Source organism: Eptatretus burgeri, chromosome 10 (genome assembly GCF_056783735.1).
Source record: "Eptatretus burgeri isolate ZD-2024b chromosome 10, Ebu_testis_v1, whole genome shotgun sequence".
Lineage (NCBI taxonomy): Eukaryota > Metazoa > Chordata > Myxini > Myxiniformes > Myxinidae > Eptatretus > Eptatretus burgeri.
Window position 1 is genome coordinate 63,064,930 of NC_140970.1, and position 10,239 is coordinate 63,075,168.

Below are 10,239 nucleotides of genomic sequence, written 5' to 3' on the forward strand. Positions count from 1 at the left end.
AAGACTGCTGCATGGAGATGGATCTCGGTCTCGGCAGCATGAGCCCTGCATTGTGATTGCTCTCGGTCTCGGCACCATGAGTACTGCGTTGAGATGGATCTCGGTCTTGGCACCGTGACCGCTGCATTTAGATAGATATCGGTCTTGGCACCTTGATTGCTGCATTGAGATGGATCTCGGTCTCAGCACCATGAACCCTGCATTGAGATGGTTCTCCATCTCGACAAATTGAGCCCTGCATTAAGATTGATCTCGGCCTTGGCACCATGTGGCCTGCATTGAAATGGATCTTGGTCATGTCAACATGAGCCCCGCATTGAAATGGATTTCGGTTTCGGCACGATTACAACTGCATTAAGATAGATATCGGTCTCGGCATCAAGACTGCTGCATTGAGATGGATCTGGAGATGGAACAATATAACGTCATATAGGCTATATGGCATTTCGCACTCCTCAGATTATCCATACTTTGATGAAATCAATGTAAAAACAAACTTGAAGGGAGAACCATGGGCAAGGTGTTTGAGATAGAGCAAAATGGTTTGAAGACTTTAGGTGGGGAATGACCTCAATATAATGCATAAAAAATATTGTCATCCGAGCTCTCAAAGATTGGGCAGTCGTATGATTTTTATGTCAAAATTCGCAATTTTCTAAGTTTTTGACCTTGTGACCTTGACCTTGGGACAAAAATGAAAAAAATCGGACAATGACAAGTTTTAGATAATTCATTTTGCAATTCAAATACCGGAGAACCCATTCCATGCAGTCAATTCCCGAGGAGAAGATAGATTTTTAATCCGACTACCCCCTAAAAATGGCTAATTTTTGGGCATGGCTCCACTAACAATGGGCGTAGCACGCCCTCATCCAGGAAAACACAACGACACATTGACATTGAACACATAACCAAGTTTCATCAAGATCGGATCAAAGTCCACGGAGTTATGCTTTGGACAGACAGACACACAGACATAACGAATATAGTGGTCACTCTGGCTGGCACTTGTGAACCAATAACAGACCATATGCATCAAAAAAGCTGCATATACAGTAAATCAAATAAACAGTTTCAAATGGAGCACGTCACCACCATTAGAGCATTTAAATAGCATCAGATGTGACAATAAATGTGAATTGTTGCTCAGAAGATGCCATTTGCATTTTTGCCATCTCCATGCCAATCCTATTTAGAATCCCATGTGGCCATGGGCAACTTGCTAGTAAATAATCAATCAATAAAGTTATGGATGTGACATAATAGGGGTGCATGGTTGATATGAGTATATGGGCCATAGTAGCAGTGGGCCATAATAGTAGCATGTCACCGATGGTATTTTTCAGAATGAGCACGAGGCAAGACTATGCACTCTGGAGTACCGTTCTCGTTTAATATAGTAGGACTGACATTTTGTTTATCGAAAATAGTATCGTTGACAATCACATAATGCGAGATAAGGATGGAGCCGCCCGACAAAACAAGACTGTACAACAACATTAGTCGTCGACAAAGTTGCTGCGTTTTGTTGACTGAGACATTGCAGATGCAGTGAATTAAACCAGTCTCAATATCCAGAAAGAAAGGAAGATCAATTGCTTTAATTGAGATATGCATGAAAACATGAACAAGTATAAATTCACATTGAATAAGCAGAAGAAGAAGAAAAATCAACCTGAGTGGTAATTTTTTTGTGCATACATTCAATATACTGCTATTCCAAAAGAATAGAGTAGAAGAAGCACACTTAACTTTGACCTGTCTGGTCTAGGTTCAATTATTGACCAGGCTATAAACTGTCATTGCTGCTTCACAGCCATGCATTACATTAGTGTCATCCATGGGGGGGGGGGACTTGAAGCTGGGGACCAGTTTGCTGGCATGAATTGGGGAAAGATCAAAGATACCCAAGCGCCTTAAAAAGTCGATGTGACCACGACCACCCAGACCAAATTACAACCTGAACCAAAAGGAAGCACTGCATCAGCAGAATAGCTGCAATTTCAGCAACAATGGAAATCAGCACATACTGCACACACTTCAATGAAGTTGTTATTGCCATGGAGCTCCCAATATCATTACAACCGTCTACATTTCAGTCAAATTCCTTGGCCACTGTTTCACCTCGGAGTTAAAACACAAACCCCGCCTCTTTTCTTAAATTCTCCAAATTTTGTCAGCCAGCATTGTTGCGCACATTCGTTCAATCATTATATCAAGCAAGTTTCACGCCATTTGCTCAACGCTTTGGATAATTGTGGCAGATCAATCCCCTTCTCAAGCCTGGTGTTGGCTTAGTGGTTAGGGTGGCGGCTTGGGATCCAAGGGTCCTGAGTTCAAGCCCCGTTGGCAGCTGAATTAACACCAGGGGGTTGACTCAGCCTGTCATCCTTCCGAGGTCGGCGAAATGAGTGCCAGTGTACTGGTCCCGGTGTATGCCCCGGTTCGAATAGGTGTACCATATCCCTGTGTGTCGTAAGAGGCGACCAGGGTTGGCGTCAGGAAGGGCATCCGGCCATAAAAACATTGCCTCAAGAAAAAGCCAAACCCCTGCACAGCAGGGAAAAATGGCTGTAAAAACGGTCATTTTATATATCAATCCCCTTCTCAAGTCATGATCCTGAAAGAAGGGCAAGCAGGATCAAACTGCTTTTACATGGTAGCAGTCACGAAATATCACGTTTGTTGAACAACAATTATACTGTTCTTCCAACGTGCTTCACAACACTTTATATATCTTCTATTTCCATAATGCGAACCATGGTGACTGTCTATGCGTTTGGCTGTCTTCCGTTTCCGGTAGCTGCTTCCCACACTGCGTTTGAAAAGCTCAACATGCAGGCAAAGCTCAACATTCAACCAGAAGAAGAGCATGATATCAAACGAGATACATTTTAAACGTATAGCTACAACATGGAATCTGTTTGTTGAACAGTGTGTTTATGACCAAAAGATTATCACAAAGATGAACAAACCATGTTAGCATTGTTAATAACAGTAGCAGATACTGGAAAAGTCTGAAAAAAATGTTGCAGTGCAAGGCGATCATACATTAAAGAAAAACAAAAAAAAACTCCATTTTGCATTGTGACTTAAAAATAACATTTAATAATGATAAAACTTCAACGAGTTCCAAAATAAACATAAATTTCATTATCGGTTGACAACGTAATTTCGTGGAGTTTGACCGTCTGTTCCGAGTCGAGGAGATTGGTGTTTCAAATCCCGGCCAAGTCATTAGTTATATCAAAGACTAACAAGTGAGCACAATATACGCCTGAAAAAGTCTCTGACACACACACACACACACACACACACACACACACACACACACACACACACACACACACACACACACACACACACACACAATTATATATTCAAACACGTCAATTTATGAAGAACAAGAAGGTATATACAGAATTGTGCTACTACATGGAAAACAGCATTCTGGTTACCATGGCAACCACTTTAGATGACGAACGTATGTCACGACACACCGTCTCCACAGTCTGTACCTATGTACCAAATATGAAACGTGAAAGTTGAAAACTTTGGGAGTCAGAGTGCGGACAAGGACGGACCGGAATCACATAATACGCCCTGATTATATATACATACATACATATATATATATATATATATATATATATATATATATATATATATATATATATATATATATATATATATATATATATATATATATATATCGGACGTATAAAAATGGTGCATGGTGTAGAAGGGAGCGGGAGAGAGAGGGAGAGGGACTGGGAGAGAGAGAACTTTCCTTCTGTATTCATCCTGTCCACCCCATTCCTTCCCACACCCATTATTTGACAATTATCCCTCTATTTTGTCCTTCAACTCCACTGTTGGTGTCCGCTCTTTCTCAACTTCACTGTTCCTTTTATCCTGTTGTATCCTGATCTGTTCAGTGCTATTGCTTTTCCAAGACCCTTGACTGTATACAAAAATACACCCGAGTGGGTTTGACAGTCAACTTGGATACAAAACTCGATGCAACCGAGTGTTAATCAACCTTAGTGACGATGAAAAGTGAAAACAGAATTTAAATTGGAGTTAAAATAACGGTGCGAAGCTGTGTTGAAGTCGGCGGACCTCGTCTTGCCCAATAAACAGGGCCAGACGACAGAGGTAATGAGAAACTAGTTGGTCAAATTAAATGTTCTTAATAATCCCTATGAAACCCATTGTGCATTATAGCCGTCCGATGCTTCCTTTTTGGCCATTCGACCAATCGGTTATTTTGCACTTGATGACCCTGTAACCTTGACCCCGAGGCGAAAATGCGAAAAAGGGCTCAGACGATCTATAGAAAGCAACGAGTTTTATCATCGTGTCAAGTTAGAACTCAATCGGCCAAAACATCAAGGAGATAGAAAAATAAAAATTGACGGACGGATGGATGGACAGACAGACGGATGGATCTGAGGACATCGAACGGTTATATTTAGTCAGCAAGCTGACCTAAAAACGAAAGGTTGGCAACCATTGCAGAGATTTGATGGGCTGAATGGTCTAATATATATATACATATATATATATATATATATATATATATATATATATATATATATATATATATATATATATATATATATATATATATATATATATATTAGGAACCGTGATGTCTCTCCAGGCATTTGTCTGTCCGTCCTTCCATCCCCCCCCCCTTCCCCCATTTACAGCAGCTGCTTCTTGTGCCGTTTGAAAAGCTCCATATTCGCTATTGAAACGAGAACGGCACTTGGTGGAGTGCACACCTATGCCAGGCTGAACAGTTTACATTTTGTATCCCACCGATGGGTTTAATCTGGATCCGGACCTTAACGAAAATCAAATCGGCTTGTTCTAGTTACCGAACCAACTAATCCACCAGGTTTTGTCAGAAACCATCCACAACTTTTTGAAATATCGTGCAATACTGTATATTGTTTTTGGACCCATCTCTCAATGGTGAAAAATCACTTCAAATTTTTTTTTCACTTAAATCACTTTTAAACCAAATTCTAATTAATTCTCCCTTGTCCCACACCCAACTTATCCAACAAATTTTGCCCAAATTCATCAATAACTTGAGATATCCTGCTCACAGTCAAACAGATAGACAGGCAGGAAAACAACCTCTGTCCATCTTCAGTGGTGAAGGGAATGATGGGAGAACAGGCATGAATAATGTTGATGCTAATTTTTCTTTCACAAACAGAATATTTTGTCTTCTTTTTAAACAAATTTAACCTCAACTACCCAATGTTGCACCACCATTTTGTGGTGGGCAGTACAAGTAGCTCAGAGCTTTGGCACTGAGAGAAACAGAGTGCAACACAATTAACCTTTTTTAAAGTCCATGAAATAATTTGAATTGAGAGATTAACTTTTCCCGTCACTGGGGACGGATACTTTTGCGAGTATATACTGTATGTATATACCTAACCATGATCTCTGTCCATGCGGTTGTTTGTCTCCTGTTAACGAGGGTCACTCCCCACACTGTGCTTGAAAAGCTGCCGATTGGATATTCTGCATTTTCATTTCACTTTTTGTTGATGCAATAGTCATTTACATTGTCCCTTACAGCGATCTTTAAAATAAACATGAACATCTGGATTAAAGTAGCTATGATACAGATTTTCATGGAGTAATACACTAAAATAGCCGTAACTTTGCCCTCTTTGGAGAAAAATCCAACCTCCGCCACTCAATGTTGCACGACCATTTCACAGTAGGCGGAAGAAATCACTCAGAGCTTTGGCTCTGAATGAAACCAAGAGTGCAACACAACCGACCTTTTTCAAGTCCATGAAATAATTTAAATCGATAGGTTAACTTCAACTTTTCCCATCACTGGGGATAGGTACTTTTGCTAGTATATGATAATCTGTGGTCAAAACATTTGATCCAAGTCCATTCTGAGACAATCTCCAGGTGGTTACACTTTTGCAATCTATGTTATAAAGGTGACACGATTTAACATTCATAGTTCTCTGAAGTCAAAGCCTGGTGTTGGCGCAGTGGTTCGGGCAGCGGCTTGGGACCCAAAAAGTCCTGAGTTCAAGCCCCGTTGGGCCACTGAATATATATATATATATATATATATATATATATATATATATATATATATATATATATATATATATATACATGCATTTCCCAAGTCGTATAACACCAGGGGGTTGACTCAGCCTGTCATCGTTCCGAGGTCGGCGAAATGAGTACCAGTGTAGTGGGCCGGTGTATGCCCGGGTTAAAATAGGTGTACCAGATCCCTGTGTCGTAAGAGGCGACCAGGGTTGCGTCAGGAAGGGCATCCGGTGTAAAACATGTGCTAAATCACTATGCGGATCATATGGATGATCCGCTGTGGCGACCCCTAACGGGAGCAGCCGAAAGAAGAAGAAGAAGAAGAGTTCTCTTAAATCAGCAAAGGTTAATTTTTGTCTGAAAAATAAAAAGGGATGCATTTCACTTTTGTATATGTCCTGCCTTGCTGAATCCCATCCCTATTTGTGCCTTGCTTTATGTAGAGATTCCCAAATTCAAGTTGGTCCACATAAACCCACTTGAGTATGAAGAGAGCAACAAGACTTAACCATGATCACCTCTACCTCAGGTGGAACTTATGGTGGTAAATAAACCAAGGAATAAGAAAGTAAGCAAAGGAGAGTCACTGCCAACCAGATGAAAGTTAGAACTGAAAACACGTCAAAGTTATCATTGTTAAACCAGATTTTTATTCTCCATAGCTGTCAAAAAAAATCTGGGAAAGAAGCAGCTCACCAATTGGTGGAAAGGCAAGCCAAATTAACAATACATTGATTTTACCTGACAAAAACAGTTATCCTCTGTTTATTACAACTCCTGGCAATGCTGTTTGCATGGCTAACTCAGCAAAAAAAACAAAAGAAAGAAAGAAAAAAAAAAAAGATGAAAATAAAAAACTTCAGTGAGGATAAAGGTTCAGGTGGAGCATTAGATGACAGGGGAAAAAATAAAAATAAAAAAAAGGCTCTACAAAGTAGCATTATACATTTTGTAAGTGTATAATGACAAACCCCATAAAAGGACCAAGAGCATCATGATAGAATGCAACATTGAACAAACATCAATGTTGTTGCACCTTTTGCATCCTCCTTCAAGCCCACGTCAAGTTATAAAGAAAGGGTAAGTTTTGCCCATTCAACTGGTCATTCACATTAAACATCCTGACTGTTCACAGCCCTGAGAACAGAGGTTCTGAGAGCAAGCAAATGGCACTCAAAGACTTCGGAAAATGCAAATTAAGAAAGCATCATGCTGACACTCATTCACGATCGCATTAAAATTCCATGGAATTGTTCATTTTACTTTTTGGAGCAGTTAAATAAAATCTTGGGAAACTTATTTTTCATTGTGTGCTATGCTTTAACACTTTTGTACTCAAAAAGGTAACAGCAAAATAAAAAATAAAAAAAAGTCATCATGTTAACTTTTTTTTTGGTTTAACTAAGATGCAAGTAATACAATCAATATTTCAAAATCGGCTTTCATTTTTAAAGCATAAAATATCATATTTCATCTTTCAGGTACACTTCTGCATATCAAGTTTAACATGAACTTCATTAAACATGCACCAGTGGCCAAGTCAGAAACACTGGCATTTTATGAACAAAAATTTTTTTTTGAAAAAGACCAGTCGAGCATTGTGTGCAGAAGACATCAGATGTCCATTTCAAACTGCGCATCGTCCCCTATGGCAGTTGGAGAGGCTGAGGTGAAATGGTGGTTGAGGGTGGAGATGGGAGTGGGAAGGCATACAAAAGAAAAAACATTATCAAATATCCAGTAAGCTGTGATGAAAATCAGTATTACAGCAAAGGCAGCACGTGGCAATTCACTGGAGGAAGCAATAATTAGGGGCCAAAATGCATTCAGATAAATACCATACGAACGAGAAGGGTACTTGGTGGAGCGCATACCTCCGCCACGCAATGCCTGATCCACGAGAACATATTGGGCCCAATACATTTTTGAAATATCATGTGACATATCGGTTTTGGTCCTATCTCTTAATGGTGAAGAATCACTTTGAAAATTAAATAATCCTCGTATCCAGATCCGGATCTTTACCCAAGTCGAAACAATTTGTCATGGTCACACATCCAACCTGTCCACCAAGTTTCATCCGAATCCGTCGCAACTTTTTGAGATATTATGCTATATATCGTTTTTGGCCCTATCTCTCAATGGTGAAGAATAACTTTTTAAAATTATTGTAGTCAGATCCGGATCTTCACCAAAATCTAATCAGTTCGTCCTTGTCACACATACAACCTGTCCACCAAATTTCATCCGAATCTATCCATAACTTTTTGAGATATCCTGCACACAAACAAACAAACAGACAGACATAAAGAGAGAGGTGAAAACATAACCTCCTTCACATTTGGTGGCGGAGGTAAAAATAGGGGCAACGCCCCCTGGGCTCACCTGAAAGAAGCAGGGAACCACTGGCAAGTGTGGATGACCCCAAAAAAAAATCTGAAAATTAGCTCATACTTTGACCAGACTTGTGAAAGCACCAGACAGAGATGATCGATACAAAGTCACATCTAAAATCGGGTGAAAACTTTGAGAAGAAATCAAAAGTCGCGATTCCTGAATCGTGATGACCTCTGACCTTAATTGACCGACTCAATCAGCAATTTTTTGATGGAATTTGCAATGCATCACGAGGCCTTTGTTCTCAGAAGTTTCACAAAGTTTGATGACAAGAGGACTATTAGCTTTCGCATCACAGGTGATGAAGGTTGTGGTCAAGTTTCAAAGAAGAAAGCAAATACCGATAATGGGGGGGGGGGGGGTCAAATGTGGACCTACTTTGATCACCCCCCCCCACCCCAACCCCTGTACATCTACTTCGACCTCTCCAGATGCCGATATATATATATATATAAAAATAATTATATATATAATATAATATATACAATATATAATATAATATATACAATATATAATATAATATATACAATATATAATATAATATATACAATATATAATATATATATATATATATATATATATATATATATATATATATATATATATATATATTGTTGCAAATTCGTGCCCGCCGGCGTGCTAACGGCCACGTGACTCGAATCGCGGCAAGTCGCCCACCGGACGGACAATTCTGTCGTGACCCTCTAGGACTAACGCCGGGAGCCAGTCACGGGTGGGCCTTTCGGCCTCACCACGATCGTGCCAATCGGCCACCCGCGTGGGATAGGGTTGTTCGCCAAACTCGACCTACCTAAGTACCCACGCGGCTGGTAGACCGGGCGATCGCACCTCGCCGCAGGTCGACTCCGGACACGGGCCGCTTAAGCGATCCGTTCCGTGCTATCGGGATAACTGAGCGGTGTTATCGTCGGCCTCGACGGTTCCGATTATCGGGCATATTAAGCCCACTATGAACCCGTTACGTGAAGCAAGATGGAGATTCAAACGAAGGAAAGGACGCAGCGAAACGGGGAGCAATTCAACATGCAAGCACTTTATTTACACGATACACGGAGAGCACACATATAGCAATTAAAACAATTATGCACAAAAAGCAAATGTAACAAAAGAAACAATGACGCAGAGATACTACCGAATAAGACCGACACACGGCAACACTAAACAGTTTTACTTCACCAGACTGGCGCCACACACACACACGTTTACACAGAACCCAAAAGAAATGGAAGTCGCGACTTGCCTGAGCGTGTCGAGTCCCTCTCTTACGTCCGTCGACGGGGTCCCGCCTGGCCGCGACTCCGTGCCCGAGCGTACTAGGCGAGTCCTCTTCTGCGTGCCTCGCGCCTGCACGTTTTGGCCACTTGACGGTACGGACGGGGTTTTGGGGAAATGGACGGGTTTGTTCGGCGCTGTTTTCCGCGCTCGCGCACGCGTCAACAAAGCAAGGCAGGAACCACAAGCTCGCGACTCGAGCCAGAAGACGACCATCAAGACCAACCCTCGACTAACCACTCACTCCAACTCTCGACCAACCAACCCAACAACCTTCAAGGTCCGTCCTGTTCGTCTTTTGTAGCGCGGGGCTCCGCCCCGTTTTCGGCCCCGCCTCCCTTCGAGCTTCTTGGAGAAGCCTCTCGAAGGGGGGCGAGACCTCTCGCTTTCCCTCCACCCCGCGCTGTGCGGGGGCCGGGGGGAGTCAGTCTTGGCGTGGAG

The 10,239-nt window shown here is 41.3% G+C and overlaps 1 long non-coding RNA gene across 1 annotated transcript in view; it reads right to left on the reverse strand.

Moving 5' to 3' along the window:
* Nucleotides 1-6,735: 6,735 nt before the first annotated feature.
* LOC147018712 (uncharacterized) overlaps nt 6,736-10,239 on the reverse strand; it is a 9,557-nt gene continuing 6,053 nt past the window's right edge. The window contains exon 2 of the long non-coding RNA XR_015062496.1: nt 6,736-7,772. This is a non-coding gene — a long non-coding RNA (uncharacterized LOC147018712). The remainder of the gene's footprint in view (nt 7,773-10,239) is intronic.